Source organism: Cyanistes caeruleus, chromosome 16 (assembly GCF_971803275.1).
Source record: "Cyanistes caeruleus chromosome 16, bCyaCae1.hap1.1, whole genome shotgun sequence".
Lineage (NCBI taxonomy): Eukaryota > Metazoa > Chordata > Aves > Passeriformes > Paridae > Cyanistes > Cyanistes caeruleus.
The window spans coordinates 15,342,639-15,362,690 of NC_141716.1; the positions used below are offsets into that span (position 1 = coordinate 15,342,639).

Genomic DNA, 20,052 nt, shown 5'->3' on the forward strand with positions numbered 1-20,052 from the left:
GTGATGCCCCTGCACCAACTCAGGCAATATCAGCAGCTTGTCACACTCAGATCCTCCAGCAGAGAATCCCACAGCACTCAGGGGTTAATTGGGGAAGCTCCAAAATTCCCACGTGGAGCTACAAATTGTCATCCAACTTTTACACAGTCAGCCAAAGGCCAGGGCTGTTCTGGGCCTCCAAATGCAGCTGTTGCACACTGTGAGCTGGTTTTGCAGCTGGGACCAGAGGTGAGGAACAGCTGGGGGAAGTGGCCAGTAATTAACGCTGCTGGTCATTAGCATGCTTGATTACTTACTGCTTATGCACTGCAGAGTAATTGTGTGCAATTTGCTGTCAACTGTGGGTTCCTCAAAGGTGCTGCCTTTGCAAGAACTGCCCTGGATGCTTTGCCCAGGGAGATGTTGGCAAAACTTGGGCAGAAGCTGTGCCTAAGGGGCTCCCTCAGGAGGTGTTGGACACACACTGATGTTTCCTGAGTGGATGGGTGCAGCCACTGCCCTCAGCCCAGCAGGAATCCTCCAGCCAGAACTGCTGCTGGCCTGTCCATCCTCCCCTCACTCAGTGCACCAGGATGGGTGTCACTGCTGGACACAAAATGAGTCACAGGGACACAGCTCGAGGTGTGGTGCAACAGAGTCCTTTATTCTCTCAGTATTTATAAGTTTTTGACCACCACCCGAGAATGGATAGTCAGGTCACCACCTTCCCAACCACACTGGCTGTGAGAGGTGTCCATCAAAAAGGCAAATGCTGGCTTGGAGATGCCAAGTCCAGATCCCTGCACTTGTGGGTGCATCCATGGGGATCAGGAGCTGCTTGCCCAGAAGGAGCTGGCCACCAAGCCCAGTCTCTTCTGAGGGACAAAATTCCCTCTCCCTGCTCACGGAGCGATCCCAGCCCAGCACAGGATGGGAGGCACAAACACCAGGGCAATGAGACAGACTGGAAGTGACATTCTTAAATGGTGTCACTTCCAATTAGTCTTTGTGCCTGCAGAACGAGAAGAACTATTTTTAAGTTAAGTTGGAGATTTGTTTTCAAGCTTTTCCAAGGTATAGCAAGCATTTTTCTCTCCAAGATGTCACAGCTTGCGCTTTTGATCCTTTTTATGACTTGTCTTTGCTTCTTTTCCTTTTTTCTCTCTCCTGTCATATCCCAAACATTCACCAATTTTCCCCACAAAGACAGTATCCACTTGTGCTTTTTTATAAAGGGGTTTTCTATGGAACTTCTCAGTGAACAATTAATTCTTTGGCCAGCTCTGCAAATGGAAAATACTTGATTGAAGAGCAGCAATATGTGGACAACTCAAGAAACACACAAAATATCTTTAAGACAAATTAATTTTCAAACAAAGATGCAAAAATAAATTGCAATTTGCAAATACACTGAAGGTAAAATTCCCCCCCAGAATGGGTTGGGTTGGAAGGGACCTTAGAGATCATCTCATTCCTCCCCCAGCCATGGGCAGGGACACCTCCCACTATCCCAGGCTGCTCCAAACCCTGTCCAGCCTGGCCTTGGGCACTTCCAGGGATCCAGGGGCAGCCCCAGCTGCTCTGGGCACCCTGTGCCAGGGCCTGCCCACCCTCACAGGGGAGAATTTCTTGTGTATTTCTGACTTAAATTTCCCCTCTTTCAGTTTGATCCCATTCCCCCTTGTCCTGTCACTGCAGCTCCTGAGGAAGAGTCACTCTCCCACTTCCCTGCAGCCCCTTCACACCCTGGGAAGGAGCTCTGAGGTCTCCTCACAACCTTCTCTTCTCCAGGTTCAGCTTCCCCAGCCTGTCCCCACAGGGAAGGAGCTCCAGTTCCCTTGCCAGCATCTCCTCCTGGTTCCTCGTGGGACACAACTGATGGAACTGCTCAGGCTGAGCTCGTGGGCAAGATCCCAGCAGCCCCAAACCTGGACAACCCCAGACACTGCAATTTAAACCCAAAATGCTCGGGATGGTGAGGCTGAACATGAGGCAGCACAGCCCACATCTCAGTCAATATCCAGCATTTTATTCTGGGCTAGATCCTCCACTGCTGACATCCCCTTTCTCACGTGTCCACCTGCAGGACTGAACAAATCCTCTCTCCTGGCTGAGATTTCCTTGGCTTCCCCAGAGGGGAAGGAGATGGCAAACCAAAGCCCTGGAGAAGAGGGAGGTGGGAAACCATCCCTTTTTCACCACCTGGGAGCAACACAAAATTCTGCTGTTCCAAACAACACCTGGGGCTGTTTGCTGCAAAGGACGAGCACAACTCAGGGGCTGCTTAGCTCCAGACCAAAAATAAAGTCAAAAAAGCAAAGTCAAAATCCTTTCCAGGCTGTCCCCTGCCCCCTGGCCAGCCAGGTGACTGTCACTCAATACTGAATTTGTGCATCTCACAGGAACTTTGCCTCAAATGATAAATCAAGCAGGTTTTTTTAAAGCCCCACCTTATCACAGTCTCTCCTCCGGCACTTCCATGGGAAGGAATAATTATTTTGTGCTCACTGCATGTATAATGAATTTTCAGGCATACTTGTTTGATCTATCGCCTTGAAAATAAAAAATCCCATTAGTCTAACAAGCTCACCAATTATTTCCTGGGATCACTGAGCCTATTCCAGCAGAGAAAGTCGCATAAAATTGAAAGTGAACAGGGAACAGTGCAATATGTTGTTTTACAGGGTAAAACATTCTAAAGCAGTGTTTCACATCGTGTTTGGGGGCAGAGGAAAGAGAACTGGAAAGAGCAGCGAGCTTGGGTCTGCCTTAGCTGCGTGGAAATACCTGGGCAGGGAAGAAACATTTAAAGTTGCCTGAATTTAGATATTAACTACTCTTGTAGTTAACTGCTCTGTCCAAGCCAGCTTTTGCAGGTTCCATGTTTTAAAAAAAGGCTTTTCCAGGACACCCATTCTCACTCATTTCAGATATTGAAACCCAGGCTGGTGAATGGCACTCCAGAAAAATCAGTGTCTCTCTCTCAGCTCCAAAGAAAGCCTGAATAACTTGCTCAGACACTGGAGGTACACAAAGTTGGATGATGCAGATTTCCTCTCCCCACCCAACCTCCCTCAGTCCCCATGAGCTCCTGGGGGCTGTGGGGACACCACTGAGCTCTCTCCAACCTCCAAATTAGTCCTGCTGCCCTCTGGGGTCACCACCTCTCTCCACTGCCGTGGCCAAAATAAAAAATAATTCAAATTGCTCCCAGGAGCTGCCTCAGCTTCAGCTGGAAGCTGAACCCAGCACACAAAGGGATTCATTCACTGAAGCCAGCAAGGGGCCAAATCCAAGGCAAAGATTCCCAAGTAAGTCTGCAGCTTGGAATAAGCTGGGGGTTGGCATGGACAGGACACAGCTTCAGTTTGAGCATCTGTGTCAAAGCAGCAGTAAAACCCCCAAAGTTGGTTATTGCTGGGGGTTTCCATCAGGATTACACCCAAATCTTGCTCCACATTTGGCAGCTCACAGATCAACACACTGAGGAAGCACCAGGAAAGAGGCTGGACGTGGCAGGGGTGGCTGCAGGGTTTCATCAGCCCTTTCCCTGCCACTCTGAGTGTTGGAAGGAGAACATATCTGAATTCAAAGCACAATTTAAATCTTATTTGCTCTTTAGGGATGTTGAGAGATGTTTTTGCTGTGGTTCTGGAGGGGCGGCAGCAGCAAAGGCAGGCAGTGATTATAGAAATGCCTAAAATTAACAATGTTATACACACTGGCATTCCTGACTTCCAGCACTCCACACTGCACCCAGAAAGGTGGAAGTGGCTGCTCAAACACCCATGAAAATTACAAATTAGACAGAGCATGAAAACAGAACCATTTTGTGCTGGGGGATGGGGTCAGCAGCAGAAATGGACCTTCATGGACAGAGAGGATGATTTGACTTAATCTAACAGGATATTTGCAGGCCTGAAGAGTTTGGGGACTGAGAATGAAGAGTTTTGAGGGTTCCATGGCACCACACCAAGCCCAGGGTTGTCCCCAAGATGCCAGCCCAGCCCTGGGAGAAGCCAGGGCCAGAGGCTGCAGGATCTTGTCTGGGTTCACCCAAACTGCTCCCTTCTCTTTCAGCACCAGCACATCCCCTTTTCCTGGGCCTTGGAGTATCCATCTGTGTTCCTGCCCCTCACCCTGTGCCTCCCTGCAGGTCACAGCTGCTCTTCTGCTCCTTGCAGCCTCCTCCTCCTCCTCCTCCTCCTCCTCACAGCACTGACACGGAGAGGTGTCCCCAGGTGGAACAGGACGTGCTGAAGTGCTCTGGCTGAACAGATCCCACCAGGAATCAGGGGCTGCAGAGCAACACCAGCACAAATGGGCTCTCTGGGGGCTGGTGCCATCCCTGCCCAGGTAAATGACCATGTGCAGAGTCAGACAAGTGTATTTCTATTACAAAAGGCTAAAAAACCTACCACCACCAAAAATCCCACACATTTTCTCCCTGTTCCTGTCTCTGGAAAAAGATCCACAGCTAAAAACAGAACAAGGGAGTCTTCAAAACAACCAGGAATGATGAGAGAAAGGGCACAAGTGGAGTAACTGAGGCATGAAAATGGAGTTTTAGCTTGTCACATTCAGTACTGCCTAGAGGGCCCTGGAAATACTGAACCCCCTGTCACCTATGTAAACTTTAGAGATCCATCCCAGCAGGGCCATGAGCCACTTCTGGCTAAGCTGAGGTCTGTCAAGCACTCCTCAGGCACACAGGAGGACACCAGTGAAGGGTTTGGGCACCTCTGGTCACATCTGCTGAGGTGCAGGGTGCCCCACTCTTCCCAGCTGATTCCCAGCACCAGCAGCACATCACAACCTCCCAGCTCCGAGCCACAGGTGAGCAGGGCTGGAGTCTGCCTGCTCCAAGGAAAGGTTTTTCCCAGCTGCAGGAGACCCCAAGCCCAGCCTGTGTTTGCCAGCCCTCCTGGCCGTGAGTGAAGTGCTTTCCCTGGGGGAGCAGCACAGTTTGATTCTCCCTCCAGCTGCCTTGGCTGTCTCTTACTGACCCCTTCAGCCGCAGGGCTCTTCCTGGAGCACGTCCTGTGCATCAGGATTGTCTCCCCACACCTCCTGGCCAGCACTCCTCAAAGCCTGGCCACCCAGCAGCTCTCCTGTCCTCCAGGACACAGCCTGCTGGGAACTGAGGGAGCTTCACCTGCTCACGTGGGATGGTCCAAATGGGATTTGTCCTGGACCCAAATCAGCCCAGGACTTTGCCCACGTGGAAATTTCACTCCTTTGCAAAACAGAAGCACACTCTGACACTGAAGAGAAAATTTTGGCAGCCAAGCCTGCTTCTGCCAGGGATTAGCACTGGAGACCCTCGCACTGGGGATGGACACCTCCTTCATCCAGGAGCTTCAGATCAGGCCTCACCAGGGTCCAGAAGGTCACACAAGGACAAAACACTGAAGTGGAAGCAGAATTCCTGGGCACAGCCCTTCCCTGGGGACCCTGGGGGTGCTGGCTCAATAAAGCAGAAGGATTTTGGAAAAGTCTGCTACTGGCCCTGAAACTGGGCTGGCTGCTAAGGCTGGGAGCAGAGCAGGGTCACCAAGAAAAGGGGGCTGGAATGTTCTGAGGCAGGAAACTGCCCAGTGAAGCTGGGACAGGGAGGTGGGACACAGCCTGACACAGCCTGACACAGCCACGCAGCTCCTCTGCCCCAGGCAAGGGCTACACAGGGAATTTGGGAATTGCACACCGTGTGATCCCGCTGTGATGCTCCCAGGAGCCTCAGCCTGGGCTCCAAAGGAAAACTGCTGCTCCTGAGGAGCTCTTCAAGGACAGTCAGCAGTGGATGAAGGAGGCTCAGAGAACAGAGGGCAGCTGAGAGGCAGGGCCAGGGCTGGGGCTCATGGTGTGTCCTCAGAAAAAAAGGGAGACAAGATTTTCTCTCAGAGCTCAGGACCACTGGGAGCCTCTAAGGCATCACTTTTTAGGGACATCACAGAGAAGGAAAGGAACAGAGCTCTGGAAATTGGTCCACTTGGTCTTCACTTAAAAAAACAACACTGACAATAACTGGGGCTGAAGAGGAAAAATTATCACAGAAATGTTTGGGGTGGAAGGGACCTTAAAGTTCGTATTGTTCCTCCCCCAGCCATGGCAGGGACACCTTCCACTGTCCCAGGCTGCTCCAAGCCCCGTCCAGCCTGGCCTTGGACACTTCCAGGGATCCAGGGGCAGCCCCAGCTGCTCTGGGCACCCTGTGCCAGGGCCTGCCCACCCTTGCCAAGGAACAATTCCTGCCCAATACCCCATCCAACCCACTCTCTGGCACTGGGAGCCATTCCCTGTGTCCTGTCCCTCCATCCCTTGTCCCCAGTCCCTCTCCAGCTCTCCTGGAGCCCCTTTAAGCACTGGAAGGGGCTCTGAGCTCTCCCTGGATCCTTCTCTTCATTTCTCCTGGCCCAAGCAGTTGCTCTGCCCACAGAAACTCCCAGAGCTCCTGCCTGGTCTCCAAGAAACACAGCTTTTCACCTTTCTTTCCCCTTTCAAAGCCTGTTTATCATTTGCTGTCTATTAGGCTGTCTTCCATCATCCAGCTTTATTCCTGCCTGTGAGTCCAGCTGGAAATCTCCACATTTACTCTTGCCCACCCAAGACCAGAACCCCAAAACCAGAGAGCCCAGCCCAGCCCTCCCGAGCTCTGCAGCAGACTTGGTTTAAATGCCAAGGTGAGGCTGTTGAATTCCGTCCCAGTTTCAGATATATTATCCCAAACCCAAAAGGTTTCTTGAATAAAACATGAAAATCCAGAATGCCATCTGTGCAATATCATTGGGCTAATTAAGTTGATATTAAATACAATTTGTTTTACCCAACTCCTACATTTTTCATTTTAAGCGAGTTACAGAATATTCTGGGTGAAATAAGTGTTAGAGAAACTGGTACTGGAAGCTCCAGCAGCTGAGCTGGAAACACCTGGGCTGCACATGAAGGGGGAGTCTCAGCAGAATCTTCCTGGAGCTCTTGTTAGCAAAAGAAAAATGACAAAGCATCCCTGGTAAAAGTGACCCTGCCCCCGTGGGGCTCTGTTTGGGAAGAGCCCTTTGGAGCCAAAAGAAAATGATGTTTTTCCAGGAGCAGCCCTGGGGTCTGACTGAGGGAAAGCTGCCTCAGCATCCCCACCAGCCTGTCCAGCCTCTGCCACTTTCCTGGGGGAAAAAATAAATAAATCTTGTAATCCAGAGGCAGAGCAAGCAGCCCTGGGCAGGTGACCCCAGCAGCTCTGCCCTGTGCCTTGCAAACCTCAATGAGAAACATCTCCATGGGCTGCCCAGCCACCCCCCAGCCCCATGGGGAGAGGTGCCAGCCCCCAAATCCACACTGTCCCCAGATCCATGCTGTCCCCAGATCCACGCTGTCCCCAGATCCATGCTGTCCCCAGATCCACGCTGTCCCCAGATCCACGCTGTCCCCAGATCCACGCTGTCCACAGATCCATGCTGTCCCCAGATCCATGCTGCCCTGGGGAATTCCGTGCCAGGAGGGCACCAAGGGATGGCTGGGAGCTGCTGAGAGGGGACAGGACTGGTGGAATAACAATCTGTTGGTTTAAGGACCTGCACACATACCCAGAGCTGTGCAAAGGCAATTCCTACAGCCTGGGCCAGCAGCAGGAGGTCTGAGTGCCCCCAGGTCACCTTTCCAGGGCCAGCCAGCCCATCCAGACACCAGCTGCCCTTTCAGGAGAGGGAATATATCAATCATGCCCTTTGCTCTGACACAGGGGATGTGACATTCCTGCAAAGCACTCGCAGGTGAAGAGACTCTGGAAGCAACAGGCTGGAAAATCCTGCTTCTGCCAGAGACACCAACCCCTGCCCCTCTCACAGCTCTCTGGGGGAGAGAGATCTGCACCTCTCCATCAGCAGGGACACATGGAACACCTGCCCTAGCAGTCTCCATCCTCCCACTTCCCAGCCTGCATCCACAGGACTCATTGAAACATGTGCAGGAGATGCAGCAGTGCAACTGCCTGCTGCTTAACTTGAGGTGAGCAGTGGGATTTGCATCAAATGTATCCCAGTAAACCCCTGCCACAGGCTAAGGCTGCAGGCAGCCCTGAGCAGATGGTGATTTTCCCAGTGCCACCTCTGTATCCCAAGGGCCACACAATGGGTGTATCACATATCCCAAGGGTATCACAATGGATGTGCTCAGTGCAGGGAATGCCTGCAGGATGCAGCTCTCCTGCTAAAATCCAGGACAGCTCTAGGAAATACTGGACAAGCCAGAGTGCTGTGCTCTCACAACTTCATGGGAGGATGGAATTTTCCATGGTTTTGGACAAACACTGAAAATGATGAGAACTCGATATTCCCCACCTAAAAAAACCCCAACCAAACAAAAACCCCTCACCCAAAAACAACAACAACAACAACAACAATTCAGCTTTGCAGAACAAGTTGATTTGTTACAGCAATGGCAATTACTGTACACATTCCTGTGCACAGGCAGGTTCTGAGCAGGGTGAGTTTAACCTGCAGTGCTGCAGGACCTGCAGGAAAAGCCTCCCTGGTTATGCAGGGCTGGGACACACCTCCTCACCTTTTCCTTGTGGATCTAACAGGATTCAGGCTCCCAGCTGCCATCCCAGCCCCAGCTCTGTGTGCTGAGCCCATCCCAAGGATCCAGCCGGGATGTGATGGAGCCCAGCAGAGCCAGGAGGCAGCAGCACCTCTGGAGGCAGCGCCAGCTGTGCTGCCCTGCACGTGTCCCCAGGCTGTGCCCAGCTCCAGGGCACACAGCAGAGCTCCTGGAGCCACCACAGCTCCGTGGCACTGGTGTCTGCCCGGCTCTGCCGCGTGGGATCGCTGACAGGACAGCAGGAAGGGTCCCTGCTCCTCGGCCACCACCCCTGCACAGTGGCTGGGAAGGGACCTGGGCTGCTGGACACGAGCCCAGGTGGGCAAGGAGAACAATCCTGGCTTGTATCCAAAACAGAGTGAGCAGGAGCAGCAGGACAGTGATTGTCCCCTGTGCTGGCACTGCTGGGGCACCCCCAGAGCTGGGCCCAGTTCTGGGCCCCTCACGAGAAAGGCACCGAGGGGCTGGAATGTCCAGAGGTGGGAATGGAGCTGGGGAAGGGTCTGGAGCCCCAGGAGGGGCTGAGGGAGCTGGAAAGGGACTCAGCCTGGAGCAAAGGAGGCTCAGGGGGCCCTTCTGGCTCTGCACAATCCCTGCCAGGAGGGGACAGCCGGGGAGGTCGGGCTCTGCTCCCAGGGAACAGAGACAGGAGGAGAGGGAACGGCCTCAGGCTGGGCCAGGGGAGGCTCAGGGGGGAGATCTGGAAGGATTTCTTCATGGAAGAAATTGATTTCTTCATTGTCAGGCACTGGCAGGGGCTGCCCAGGGCAGTGGTGGAGTCCCCATCCCTGGAGGTGTCCAAGGAAGGTCTGGATGTGGCACTCAGAGCTCTGGGCTGGGGACAAGGTGGGCATTGGGCACAGGTTGGGCTCAGTGACCTTGGGGATCTTTTCCAGCCTCAGTGATCCTGGGATTCTGTGAAGGGGTGCTCACGTCAGGTACCTCAAACACAACCAGTGTTGGTTTCACCTGTGCTTTCCCTCCCTCCCAACACACCTCTGCTCCTGTGGCCTCTGGGAAGAGCAGGGATGTGCCTCAACTCCAGCAAATCCCAGCTGTCAAATGGATCTGGGGCAGCAGGGAGGCGGCACAAAGAGAACCCCAAGTCCAGCCACTCACAGCCAGGCCTGCCATGACTGCAGCTGGTGAGATGGGCACTCCTGGACACACAGCAGCCACTGGGACACTCCTCACCCCTCCATCCTACACAGAACTCCAAGTTCTTGCTGTCAAAGGGCTTTCTTTGCTATGGATAGAGGGGGAAAATGCAGAAAAACAATAAAAGAATAAAAGCCAACCTGAGGATGTCCAAGCAAGGGTTGGTCTGACTGAGGCTCAGGACACTCTTGTCCCCCATGATTCCTCCCAAAACCTGCTGAGCTTTAAAAAGGACACTGAAATAGGCTTAGTTTTGTGCCAAAGTCTCTCACAGCCTCTCCAGCACCAAGTTTTAGTGGATCAGCCATCAGGATCCCCACCAGGCTGAGTGAGAACTCCTGCATTCCCTGGCACCCTGAATTCCAAGGCCAAAGCCAAACAAAACAAGCAGAGCAAACCCTGCTCCTTCCCCTTCCCCCTCCCAGCCAGGTGGGCAAGGCAAACCATTCCTGCTGAAATACAGCTCTCAATTGGAAAGGGCCCCAAGATTGTGTCCCCTGAACGAGAAAGCTGACAAGAGGGGGAAAATATTATTAAAAATAAAATACATCAATCACTCCACAAATTATACTCCAATATGTCCTTCAGGCAGGAAGGTCCCTCCTTGGTGCTGTATTCTCTTTCTTTGGGATTTGCTTTCTTTAGGGAACACACGGATTGCAGCAGCTGAGTGGATCATTTAAGTGGATCCTGCACATAACAGACACAAAATGTGTGTGGGGCATCGCTGTGAGGTGTTCTGGGAGGGATGGGATCGTTCCAGAGCATCTCTGGGCTCATTTCTGCAGCACAACACACTGAGAAAACCAGCAAGGGCTGGGGAGCACTGGGAGAAACCCCTGAGCCACTTTCCTTCCTCCTCCCTCCCTGCAGAGGATGCTCCTTCCTCATCCTCTGAGCCACAGGGCTTTTCCCTCCATTGTCATTCCTTCTCTTCAGCTGCATCCCAGTGCTTGTGTTTGGATTTGATACTGGGAATGAAAAATCAAAGCTTTCCTGGTGTTCCAGGAAAGGGATCCTCACAGGGATCAGCCAGGTCTGACACAGCATCCTCGAGTTAAAGCTCCAAATAAGATCTGTTCTTACCTCTGCTTTTCACATCCAGGTAACTTTTCCTTTTCCATTTCCAACTTTTACTATTTAAAGGTGAAACCTTCTGTGGTTTGTGTCTGCCTGAACTGTTTGAGAAGGAAAATGGTTTGAAGAATATTGTGTCTTTTTTGGGGTTTTTTTGGGAATTGAAAGATGCTTTCCCCAGTGATTTGAAAGGAAAATAAGCATAGATGCATTTTTCAGAACTGGAATAACACCAGTTTAAAAAAAAAACCAAAAAAAGCACAATCAACAGTTTCAAGTGAAACACTTGAAAATCAGATTAATAAATCAGGTCACTTCTGAGCAGGAGCAGCTGATCTCTGTCCCTTCAGTCAGCTTCTGTGTGATGCTTTTCTTTGCTTCTTTCTGTAGAGGAGCCAAACTAATTCCTTTCCCCTCCACTCCCCTTCTGGCACCGGTGGAAAATCTTCTCCCATCCCTGCTGGAGTGCTCTGCAGGAGGCTGGTGTGGCTTTGTCAGGGGTAAAAGCAGTCTGAGGAAGGTGCAAAGTGGGAGCCTGGGAAAGGATGGAAGGTCTGCAGCCTCTGTGCTGTGTAAAATGCTGCAAAAACTGCCCTGAAGACTGACCAAAGCCCCCCTCCCCTCTGTTAAACACAGATTTCTGTCAGGAATGAGGGCTCTGCCCTCAGCTCAGCACTTGGGGACTCCCCATGGAGCCACCCCAAGCATGCAGAGGGCACTGGCACTCCATGGGATGAGGTTTGTGTGGATACAGACCCCAACAACAGCAACCAGAGCTCCCTTCTTGGGTTCCATAAAGCAGATTTAGCTCCTAACCCATCTCTAATATGTCTGCTCCTCGTAGCCAGATGAATAAGGAACAAATATAAATCACAAGGAATTTATCTGATGATGGCAAGGAGAGAAAGGGATGAATAATTTATTTGACGGATATTATTCATCCATCCATGGAGCCAGCCAAGTAATGAAAACATTTATTCACAAATCACTCTGTTGACAATCGAAAACTTTGTACAAGAAGTAATTCATATGTATGATTTGACTCCTGGAAAACCCAAACTAGAGAGCTGACCTTGCTGAGGAGCAGGAAGTGCTAAAGCTGGGCTTATCTTAGACCCACCCCACGATTTCCATCTCTTTCCCACCTCTGGGACTACACAAAACAGATTTCCAGCTCTGAACTATGGAAAACCTGACTTTCACCCACAGCCGCCACCAAAAATCATTAAAACATGGCACATGACTTTCCCATGAAGGCAGAGATGCTCTTCCCACCAACCAAGCCCCACTCCAGAGTGCAGGAGCTCCCTCCATAAATAAACCACTAGAAAAGCCTAAAAATAACTGTTTCTTTTTCTTCCAGAGGACATTCAGCTGCTTTCCAAGATCTGGGCAGTTTATTCCATTATCAGAACTCCTTCCTCCATCCCATCTTGGAGCTTCCAGACTGTTTAAATAACCCAAAGTGTCCATATTCCCTCTAAGTAACAGGAACAACAGTCAAGCCAAGTCAGAGCTGCCACAGATGGAAATATGCTATTTATGGCCCCCTGAATTTCAGTCACTAGTATATGGCCTCAGCTCCTCTAAAAAGGATCACAAATCTACACAAAGTCCCCACGTGCAGCTCTGTGCTTTTGGGTCCTCCAAGATATTTAAAATCCCATGGAGATGGAGTGCTCCCTATTGACCATCCAAACACAAAGAAACACACATTATCCCAACATGACTATGGAATAAATCACCATCTGCTTCCAAGAAGGTGAGGAGGAAGAATTCCTGCAGCCACAGCTCTGGAGCTGGTGAAGCAGAAAACTCGTCATGGTTCAATTAATCTCACAAAAAGAATCAAAATCATGGCTGCCTCTCTGAAATAGATGCAAATCTCCATTCCCCTCTGGTGAGTGAGGCAGGGCTGGCAATCCTGTCTGAGCAGGTTGCTTATGAGATTTTAGTGCTTGTGGGAAAGCACAAGGGCACAATCCTGGGCATCTGGCATTTGCAAGGTGCTGTCTCCTCCCAGCTGAGGGCAGGAGAATGAACAGAAAAGCTCAGGCAGGGCAGACAGCTGGGGGCTCTTTGTAACAGACCCTGAAGACCTAAATCTGGAGGGAGAAAGGTGGGAGGGATTAGAGAAGTCTGGGATGATTTAGGACACAGAGCCAAGCTTCACACTTAATTCCCAGCAAAAGCTCAATAAAGGCAGATGTGCTCACAATTAAGAAACTGCTCTTGGAATCTCAGACTGGTTTGGGTTGGGAGGGACCTTAAAGGTCACCCAGTCCCACCCCTGCCATGGCAGGGACACCTTCCACTGTCCCAGCTGCTCCAAGCCCTGTCCAGACTGGCCTTGGACACTTCCAGGGATCCAGGGGCAGCCCCAGCTGCTCTGGGCACCCTGTGCCAGGGCCTGCCCACCCAGAGTAAAAGATTTCTTTGCCATTATCCAATCTAAGTTTGTCCTCCTTCAGTTTAGAACCATTCCCCTTGTCCTGACACTGTCTGCCCATATGAAAAGCCTCTCTTCCTCTGTTTCATAGGCCACTTCAGGCATGGGAAGTGGCTCTGAGGACTCCCCAAAACCTTCTCTTCTCCAGGCTGAACCTCCCCAGCTCTCCAGGTCTGTCTCTACACATCAGAGGTGCTCCAGCCCTCCCTCATCCCTACCTCCACCTGAAGCAGGATGGGATCTGAGCAGCAGGACCTCAGCCAAAGTCCCAGCCCAGGCACTCAGCTTTTGGTCCAAATTCAAAAACCCCTCTGTCTCTTGCTCCCCAGCAGCCAAAGGGAGATCACCCGGAGGGACCATCCCCTGCTCAGAGCCAGCTCCAGGGGTGACCAGCCCTCACCCCAAAGAGCAGCTCCCTCCTCCCCCATCCTCAGCCAGGGCATAGTTCCCATGAAAGTTTTCAGTGGCCCACAAAAACAGCCACAAAATCAGCAAAGTTTCATCTAAAAAATAACCCAGAGCTGGGCTTGGAGCCTTCCCTGGAAGCAGAGCTTTGGTTGAGACACAATTCCCTGTGGAATTCCCATGGGGAGTCTCTGATCAATTAGAGAACAAAAGCTGCTTTATCCAGCCCTGCTCTCCTGCTGAGGGGCCATACTGAATACCAGACAGTATCTCCTTAAACCAGAGAGATTCCCCATTCCAGCAGCAGATATCTGGGCAGCCTCTGTACAGCCCAACACCTTTCCCTAATATATCATGCTTCCATTTCTAGAGCCCTTCAGTAGCACTGTACTCAGAAGAGCTACAAAAATAATCACAGTCAATATTCTGGAGTCTTAACAGAGGCTTTAGTACCATTTATAAGTGGAATTTGTAGTAAACCACTCCTGCCTGGAGAGCAGGATCTCACTGAGAGCCCAAGAACTTCAGAAGTATTGAAAAGCTCCACCACAACCATTCACCTGCTGCATTTTAAATTTTGAATTTTCATTCATTCTCCCCTAATTACCAAACCCAGCCCTTCCTCTTAGCTCCAATTAAACCTCCATAGGCGTCTTCTAAGCCAGATTTAAGGGAAATTTGAACCACAAGAATTTGCCAGCAAATTTTATTTAAAGAAGCAGAGAAGTCTCTACCCTCAAGTAAATGTCTCCAGATTCAGCCAGCAGCAGGAGAGCTGAGGGCAAGGTCTGCTAGCACTTCTCTGTCCTCATTCCCAGGAGGATGGGATGGGATGCTCCTGCCTCAAGCATGGGGCTGACCAAAGGGATGGAAGAGGAAAAGAGGAGTTGGTATTTCACATTTTTGAGACTTTTTTTTTTGTTTGTTTTGCAGGCAGCCAAGCCAGCCTGGAGGCACCAAACAACATCAGCTAAAGGCATCCTGAGGGTTTTGCTGGGATGGGCAGGGTGGTCACTGATGTGCAGGTCACGTCCAGCAGCTCCCTGTGTCCAGTGCTGGGCAGGAGCAGGAGCTGGGCACTGAGGAGAGCCAGCTGTCCTGGAGCTCCATCTAGTGCAAGGCACCCTGGATTTATCCTGTCTCCACATCTGGGGAAGCTCCTGGAGCCACAGGATTTCCAGAGACTTTGCGCTTCACGATTCCCCCCATTTGCAGCTGTTGCTGCTGCTGGTGACACCATAAAAACACAGTTCAGGTGCATTTACAGCCAGGAAGGTACCAAAAGGACAGGGATTCTCTCTTCTTTTAAATCCTCTGGTTAGTTTTCAACTTGGAAGTACTTGGGGCTGCAAAAAGTGTTGTTCACAAGCTCTGCAACCTCTGAAAGAGCAGAGCAGCAGCAGGGCTCAGGTGGCTCAAACACAGCTCTGGTTTTCAGAAGGATTCCGACTTTTCACGTCTTGACTCCTCCATTGTCTTTGAAAGCCTCCACCACACCAGAAGGGCTCAGAGCTTCAGAAAAAGGTGGTTTCCCCTGAAAATCTTGCTGGGAGCTGCCAGCAAACAGGGAACCACACCATGAGCGTGAGAGGGTGAGCTCCTGGTTTTATTTTAAACACCAGTATCAAAAAGGGGGGAGAAAACATAAAAATAAAGAGGCCTATTTGGAAAAACAGAAATGTTAATTTTCAAAGGAATTACAGAAAAAATGGGATAAGATCCTTCTCATTGCTTTTTCGCCAGATACACTGAGCTGGACACAGAGACTGAGGATTTCTCTCCCCAGTGAAAATCCTTTTCCTAAAGCCCCTCTGCCATCCATGGCCACCACAACAGCCCCAGATCCCAGTGTTCTCCCCTCCTCCTGCACAGCTGCTCCTCAGGGAAGCCAAGACTTTGTGCACCTCATTATATTTTTAACCACACCCGCTATTCAGGCACTTTCAACTCCTGAGAGGGAGGGGAGATTTAAACAAAGACAGATGTGTAAATACCTGAATAAAGACATGAATGATTAAGAGAAATAACTGTCAATAACTGTTAATTGTTTCCATGCCAATTGCCAAGATGCAGTAGAGGCTACAAGGGATTTCCAGCTATTAACAGGTGAGGAGGCAGTGGTGTTCAATGAAGGTCAAAGAGTGATTTATACAATGTGCTACAACACTTCTGCTCACTTTTTTATTGAATGTCTCTGCAGTGCTATTCCCTGGGAATTCCTGTTTTACACAACTTAAAACTGCTCAGCTTTCCATGAAATCACAGGATCATTAAGGTTGGAAAAGCCCTCTAAGATCATCAAGTCCAATTTTTAACCAAACACCAGCATTCCCACTAAACTGTATTGCCACGTGCCACGAATACTTGGCTTTTGAACACTTCCAGGGATGGTGACAACAACATCTGTGGCCAAAATGTGATGGTTTGGAGCCAACAGTGGGATATCCCCTAATGCACAACTCCTGCTGGAGAAATCTCAGGGAAACTCCATGCTGCCAGGCTTGGGAGTTTGAAAACTCTCAAAACCAAAAAAGAAATCAAAGCACAAATGTGTTTGTTCCTTGGAATAAAATACCTGTGGTTTCCCATGCTGGCTGCAGCCCCCCATCCCAGGGGATTCTCCGTTTTGTGTGGGCCCATCAGCTGCAGGTTTAATTTGGCCGTGAGTTCCACATGTCTCACAAAACCCTCTTTAAACAACTTCCAGAAATGCTTTTATTCCGAGGATGTTCTGACTTGAATGCATCTGATTCATCCCCCCCCCCCCCCCCCCGAAAATGACCCTTTTACAGCACAGCCTGAGCAGCTGAAGGGAAGCAGAGTTGTTCTCTCCCTGCTATCACAATCAAGTTGTTTGGTATAAAATGTGGCTGAGGAGTGAATCCATAATGTTCCTGGCCATGTAAGGAAACTGCTATTACCAGGAGGAAAATGCAGGTAGTAACTCTGCGGGTTTTTCTCCACTGGAACTGTAATTAATGTGGATGCTGTGCACTAAGTACAGGGAGAAATACAGACTTCAGAGCAGTGAAAATGCATCTCATTAACACCGGAACTACTGTATCGTCCAAATGCATGATGTTCAGCAAGGAAAAGCTGGGTAATTGAATTCCCACCAAAGCACAGTTCATCTGCATCAAACAGCACCATGCCCATCGTGCAGCTCCTTCGGGCTGCTGCTGGAAATGAGGATTAATTAGGATACCTGCTCGTTACTCACAGAGCAGGCACACACACTGTGGTCAGGCTTGGGGCTGTAGTGAGAGGCTCTGCTCAAACCCCAGCCAGGCAGAGCAAGGCAACTCCAAAACTTTGGATCTTCTTGCACTCAAGATGCCCCAAGAGTCAACATTTTTTTTTTGTCCGTGAAGAAAAAGCTGGCAAAAAACCCCAACAATTCACAGGAAGACACCTCTGCTGCATAAATATTTCAGTAATAACTAATAAGTGATTTATGGAATTGGTTTTGAATTATTCTAGGCTGGATTGGCTCGAGTGGCAGGGATGTGCACAAATCATTCCATGCACAGCACCCCCCAATCCCAACATGCGGCTAATGAACCCTCCGGAGCCAAACACACTCCTCCTTCAGGAAGAACCCACTGATCTGCAGCATTTTAATGGGTAAATTATTATTAATTTAAATAAATACATGAAAAACTCCCAAATACATCAGAGGAGAGAGTTTGGGAAGGGGAAGGAGGCATCCAGACAGAAACAGCAGAGAGGGTTTGGAGGTTTGGAGCTGGAAATCTGTGCTTTGAGCAGTCTTTCAGTCAGATCCAAGTGGGACTAATCCATCCCTTTGCTGCAGAACCTCCCATCCATGAGCCCCAGCACTGGGGTGTGTAAGGGCAGCAGGAGCTCGTTAAATGCATTTTAACTCATTATCATCATGTATTCTCCCTTTTCCTCCCCTGTCACATGTTCACCAGAGCCCCAGCACACGGCTCTCTGGTATCCCACCGACACAACTTCCAGGCTGAGAAACCCCTGCAAAGCCAAACCCCAGAGTTATTCTGGGCACAGGCATCTTGGGCTAAAGCAGCACACGGAGAGGAGGTCACCCCATCTCATCTTGGGGTCCTGGTATGATTTTCCTCCACATTCACCCCAGACCCTGATCCCCCCCAAAGCCCCCCACAGTGAGAAGGGGCCAGCCCCCTCAGCATGCCCTTTGGGTGTCATTTTGGGCTGTAGGGGAGGCAGTGGGAGCAATCCATCACCCTCAACCTTTGGAAAACCAGTGACTGCTGGGATATCATTTTAAGCTGCCACTTGGCTGAATTTTACTCCCTAGAGGTGCAAAGGATGCTGAGCTCTGGCTCATTCTGGCTCCCTAAGGTGGGACATGATCCCATCACTCCCAAGACCTCACTGTGCTCACCAGTGCCTCAGCTCCCATGCAGCCTGGCACACCCCATTACTTCAGTGCTTCAAATCCCATTATTCAGCTCTAACGAGGAAATCATTTTAATTAAGGAAATTAAAAATGTATTTGCTTTGGAATTTTAAGTAGGTGTTAATTTGAAGGGATGAAAAAGAGCCGTGCAGCCTGCTTGTGTGAGGAGCAGCAGGGGATGGGGATGGAGGAGGGGAAGGGCCCTCTGCAGCACCTGGGGTCCCTGGGGAGCAGGGGCAGGGCACTAAGGCAGGAGCAGCAAAAGGCAGAGCCACCTCCCAGCTAAGGAGGGCTCCTGCTGATTCCATTCCTGCAGGAGAGTGGAGCCAGGTGGGAGTCAGGCTTTTCTCCCAACAAGTGACAAAAGGAGTAGGGCCTCCAGTTACACCAGGGGAAGTTTAGGTTGGATGTTAGGGAAAATTTCTTCATGGAAAGGGCTGTCAAACACTGGAACAGCTGCCCAGGGCAGTGGTGGATCCTCCATCCCTGGAGGAATTTCAAACCCCTGTTGATGTGGCACTTGGGAACATGGTTTAGTTTAGCAGTGCTGGGAGAACAGCTGGCAGTCAATGATCATAGAGCACTTTTCCAACCTTAATGATTCCACAGATCTATGAAATACAGCAAAAAAGGTGTTGGAAAATCCTTCAGAGAAGCTCTGAAGCCGTGAGGCCACGAGGAGGGACAAGAATATTGCCAAGCTGGCCCTGGTCCCTGTTACCGCTGAAGATCAATAGATCACACGGACACAGGTTGAGGTGTGGTGAAGAAAGAGCAGAGTTTATTTTTCCTCCCAGGATTTATAGGCTTCTTACCATGGCCAGGCATTGGATGCTCAGGATAACACTTTCTCACTGCACTGGCCATGAGAAATGCCCATCAGAAGACGTGTAACAGAAAGAATGTACACATATCTATGTTTACAGTTACTGTCCTGGGAAAGTCCTTAGAAAACTATGTTAGCAAGCTCAGAAGCTGAGTTTTCAGGGTGACAGGTCCCCATGGGCTGCAGTGTCCTCTCATGTCCCCTGGTCCCCAAGGGCTGAGGTTCACCTGGAGGTGCCAGGTCCTGCTTCCATTCCCTCCTTCACTTGTTGCTAGTCTCCAACACCACAAGACTCCATCAGTAGTGTCCCAGGCTTTCCACAGGTGCCACCAACCCACTGGGAGCTCAGCTGAGTGCCAGTGCCACGGGGGGTGGGGGGGGTGGCTTTTGGCCAGAAGGAAGGAGATGCTTCTCACTTTGTGTCCTTGCAGCAGAGACAGCCCAGAGAAGGCTGCAATGCAAGGCTCAGCTTAATGCAGCAGGGTAAGAGTCCTATCAAAAACAGCAGCTAATAAGTTAAGTAATACCCAGTGTTATTAATGCTGCAGCTCTGCCATCACCCATGTATTTATAATAACAGTGTTCCCACTGTACTAGCATTAATCATAATGGATTTACTAAGAAATTAAGGGGGAAGGGATATTATCTCTCTCGGGAACGGCACTTGACAGCAGCCCTATTTACTGTGTGGATTTGGATTGGTTTAATTCTCAATGTCTCGCTCATTAATCTGCTTTTCCAACAGCCCCTCACAAACACCCCTCTGGGAGCACAACCACAGGAGGAGGGAGGCAGGACAAGCACAGCCAGCTGAGGGGGGCTCAGGCAGAGCAGCCCCAGGGAATCCTGGCACAGGGTCAGCACAACCACCAGGGCTGTCTCATGGGGTGTGAGGGCACGGTCCTCTCCTGCCTTGGTGGGCAGTGTGCACGTCTGGGCATCACCCTCTTCTCCAGCCAATCTGCTATTCTCAGCTCCATGCTTAAAAACTCCTTAGCTTTACCTGGTGAGCAAGGAATAGTCAGCATCTCTTCCCAACATTTATAACAAGAGCTCAAAGGTTTTATTGAAACTTGTTTTCCCATATGCCTTTCTCTTCATTAGGCTTCTGGCTCGGGACACTTGGACCAAGAGCAGCTTGTCCAAGCCAGGAAATGCAGT

At 50.4% G+C, this 20,052-nt stretch overlaps 1 protein-coding gene across 2 annotated transcripts in view; it reads left to right on the forward strand.

The window, feature by feature from the left end:
* Nucleotides 1–20,052, forward strand: part of LOC111943692 (uncharacterized) — an 80,233-nt gene that overhangs the window by 16,300 nt on the left and 43,881 nt on the right. The gene's annotated exons all lie outside the window — the stretch shown is intronic.